The 4,350-nt window shown below is 47.8% G+C and overlaps 1 non-coding gene across 1 annotated transcript; it reads left to right on the forward strand.

The window, feature by feature from the left end:
• Positions 1-1,085: 1,085 nt before the first annotated feature.
• Positions 1,086-1,157, forward strand: TRNAM-CAU (transfer RNA methionine (anticodon CAU)). The gene has a single exon. It is a non-coding gene; the product is annotated as a tRNA-Met (tRNA).
• The last annotated feature ends 3,193 nt before the right edge of the window (positions 1,158-4,350 follow it).

The following is a 4,350-nucleotide window of genomic DNA, read 5'->3' on the forward strand; positions in this document are numbered from 1 at the left end:
AATGCCCTTCCAGATTTTATTGTGTCTACTGCAGGGTGGCCAATATGTGGGTTGAAGGGATATTTAAAGGAGATTGTTGACTCTGCCTATATACTGAAGGTTCGATTCTCGATAGAATATCTAAGTCTGGTGAACAAGAAAAAATTGTATAGTGACTTATTAGATGTCATGATGCCAGTTCCCTTGTACCGAATGATAAACTATGGAGGCCGAGGGCAAGATGTTTTACAAAGAGTTAATAAGATGCCGGTCAAAGCAAGTACGAAGTCGTTTTTTTTTTTTCAAACTGCACACTAGTACACTTCCCGTTAAGACCTGGCTAGCTGACAAAGGAATATTTGTACCCTGGATGACAAACTGTTTATTATGTAAAAAGCCTGAGAACATCGAGCACGTGTTCATTGAATGCTGGGACCCGGTATTTTATTGGGATATTCTGCAACGTACCATAAGGAAGGATTTACCTATAACACCTATAGGAATACGCTATCTACCAACAGACAATGATCACACAGGTATTCCCTACGACATGATAATGCTGCTCGGCCTCCATAGTTTATGGAAGACACGAATGGCAGTCAGGAATGCAGATGTCAATGTGCTGTCGGTGAGAGAAAACTTTGTTGAAAGTCTGTGCTATGGACGTGAAGTTTATCGGGCGCAGGTTGAGCCACCCTGATGGCTGAATGTATTGGATGAACTGCTCCAGTTCAAGAAATTTTAATGTATCACTTCAGCCAGAGTAGGCTGAAGTGCTTTTTTATTACAATGTATTTCCTTTGTCTGAATGAACAGGTAAATAAACAAAAAAAAGCAGAGTGGCGCAGTGGAAGCGTGCTGGGCCCACAACCCACAGGTCCGTGGATCGAAACCACGCTCTGCTATATATATTTTTTTTCTTTTGAGGAAATCAGTCAATGATTCTCAGGCAACTGTAATCGCTTTGTTGTCTGCACTGAAATGCATTTCACTTCAACTGCATGCTTTTCCAGCAGCCCGAGCTGGCGTCATTTTTACCCATGTCTTTTTGTTGCGTTATGTTATGTGTGTATAAAATCCGGATTTAAAGAAGGTCATAAAATAAAAGCAGAGTGGCGCAGTGGAAGCGTGCTGGGCCCATAACCCAGAGGTCCGTGGATCAAAACCACGCTCTGCTATATCTTTTTTTTTTCTTTTGAGGAAATCAGTCAATGATTCTCAGGCAACTGTAATCGCTTTCTTGTCTGCAGTGAAATGCATTTCACTTTAACTGCGTGCTTTTCCAGCAGCCCGAGCTGGCGTCATTTTTACCCATGTCTCTTTGTTGCGTAATTTTATGTGTGTTTAAAATCTGGGTTTAAAGATGGTCATAAAATGAAAGCAGAGTGGCGCAGTGGAAGCGTGCTGGGCCCATAACCCAGAGGTCCGTTGACCGAAACCACGCGGTGCTATATTTTTTTTTCTTTTGAGGAAATCAGTCAATTGATCCTCAGTCAACTGTAATCGCTTTGTTGTCTGCCCTGAAATGCATTTCACTTTCACTGCATGCTTTTCCAGCAGCCCGAGCTGGCTTCGTTTTTACCCATGTCTCTTTGTTGCGTAATTTTATGTGTGTATAAAATCTGGGTATAAAGGTGGTCATAAATTTAAAGCAGAGTGGCGCAGTACATTCTACTTCCGGCCACCGGCGTGTACGTTCGGTGAATCATGAGCTCCGGCGGAGCGGCGATCGCGGCCGAGGCTGCCGCGGTAACAGGCTTACGGAAACGACGACAAGGAATATCAGATTATTTTGCCGCATCTGCCCACCGGACGTGTTGTTTTCAACACAGTTTTTTTGCACGGCAACGTACGAGTGCGACCCTTCAGGGTTGAAGATTTCCGGGACGCCCTGGCCAAGATTGGTACGCTCCCAGGCGTGGTGGCCTTGGGGGGCTTACCAAATAAACCATGTCTGGGCGGTGACTTTGAACAGCATGGAAGCAACCAAGCGGCTGCTAGCCTTCAAGGAGCTTCAAGTGAAAGGTCGACGGTGTATCTTCATTGACCCGGAGGACCAACAGGTGAAGCTACGGCTCCACTGGATGTTGCACGGCGAGGCGGATGAGGATATCCGAACTGCTTTTGCGGCTTTCGGTGAGGTGACCGAAGTGGCCCGTGAGCGGTAGCGAGTACAGGGCGTGCACGAAAAGGGCTCAACAACGAGAACCGTGCTTCTGAAGTTGAAGCCTAGGATGAGGATAGAAGACCTGCCTCACCAGATAAGAGTAGCAGGGGAGTTGGCCCTTGTTGTGGTGCCTGGGCGGCCAATTCAGTGCCTGCGCCGCCGCGGGACCAGTCATGTGCGCCGGGAATGTAAGATTCCGCGGTGTTCGAGATGTAAGCGTTTCGGCCAATCCGAGGAAGATTGCGTACGAACGTATGCAGTGGCTGCTGCACCAACAGCGAGGGCGGACATGACGGAGCACCAAATGGATGTCGCAGAGACGGAGGAGGCCGCAAAAGGGGTCGGAGAAGCTGAAAAGCTAACAGCAGCGGCAGGCATGTTGGTGCCCCCGGGGGGTGGGGACGAGATGCTCGGTGGACCAGACAGGGAAATGGCACTGCCAAGAAACGGACCGTCGGAGGAAGAAAGGGTGAGCGATGCCGAGAGCTCAAAAATTGAACTTCCGGAGGCTGCGGGCAGACGGGGGACCCTCGAAGGGAGCAGCGGCCGAGCGACCAACGTCCAGGGCCCTGCGAAGCGTGCCCACGACGGGAGCGCCAGTGAGACGAATGAGGCAGAGGCAGCTAGCAACGACGAGCCGCCGATAAAAACGCCAATAGGGAGGAGGGCGACCTTCAAACCAAGACCGAATGTCTCGACGGACAGGAGAGCTGCCGAAAAGCCGCCCCTGTCACAAGGTCTGCCAGTTCAACCTCATGGCTCTGGCGTCAACGAAAGCGTCTAGCGCCATGCTAGACGTGAAAGGTAAGCACCATGCTCTTGGCCTCTTTTCACTCTAAGAAAATGGCTTATGTACTGTCACTAAAGATTGCGACCCTTAACGTTAGAGGTCTAGCAGCGAAAAGGAAGCAGAGCCAGGTCCTGCGCCTTTTAAATGAAAATGACATTGATATACTTGGAGTTCAAGAGACAAAAGTCGAGGGTGAACAAGAGACCGAGAGCATGATGCAACGTTTCACGTCGCGGTTTTACGCAGTTGTCAGCCATGCAGTCGGTACTTCTGCTGGATGCGTCCTGTTTGTGAAGAAGTTGCCGGCTCTCGTAGTGCGGTCGCATGCTTCTTTTCAGTCGGGTCGGGGTGTGGTCCTCGATTTTAGTTTTTGCTCGGCTGAGTGGCGTGCTGTTTGTATATATGCACCTACGGTAGTTGATGAGAGGGCTGCTTTGTTTGATTTTGTTGAGGAGTATTTAAACACGGATAAGCAACTTGTCTTTCTGGGAGATTTCAATTGTGTACTGAGCTCCGGTGACAAAACTAGCCATCGTACATTTAGGGATCGTAGCACAGAGGTACTTTCGCGCTTGATTGACGAGTTTGCACTGGTGGACATTGCAGAGTGTCTCACGAGCGAGCGACGGGTTCAGTATACTCATTTTCAGGGTGCTAGCCACGCCCGCCTTGACAGGATTTATGTGTGCGCAGAACTGGCTCCAAAATGCCAGGATTATTATGTTTTGGCGGTAACGTACTCAGATCACTGCATGGTTCAGTGTACAATTGGAACAAGAAAGAGAGGTAGCGGTTTTAATTTGGAATTGTGGAAGTTAAATAATAAACTGCTGAACGACGAGCAATTCACCAGAATAGTAGAAGAAGAAATTGGTAAGATTTGTCAGGAGGACACCCACGAACTGGGTCAAGAATGGGAACTGTGTAAGCAACAAATTAAAATCAAAGCTATAGAAAAGGCCAGCTGCATACGGTTTCAAGAAAAACAAAATGAAATGCATTTAAGATCTTTGCAAGATACATTGTTAGCCCTGGAGTGTAACACGCCAGGGTTATACATGGACGACGTTAGAAAAATAAAACAAAGACTTTAACTGAATGACGAAGACCATTATCGCGGAGCACTGGTGCGTGCGAGAGCGGAAAAATTGGCCATGGATGAGACGCCGACAAAAAGATCGTTGGGAATAGAAAAAGCAAATGCAAGCCGAAATCACGTGGCAGAGGTAGATTGGGCAGGACGCACAGAAACCGATAACGAAGGAATCGCGAAAGCTTTCCGGGAGTATTATGAAGATCTGTTTTCGTCCCGAGAAGTTTATTTGGACCATTTTAAAGAATCCTTTCTTTACGCGATGCCAAAAATTGACGAGGAACAAAAAGAAAGACTGGAGCGGCCAATAAGCGAAAAAGA

The sequence above is a fragment of the Amblyomma maculatum genome, chromosome 1 (assembly GCF_055883805.1).
Source record: "Amblyomma maculatum isolate TAMU_Amacu chromosome 1, ASM5588380v1, whole genome shotgun sequence".
Lineage (NCBI taxonomy): Eukaryota > Metazoa > Arthropoda > Arachnida > Ixodida > Ixodidae > Amblyomma > Amblyomma maculatum.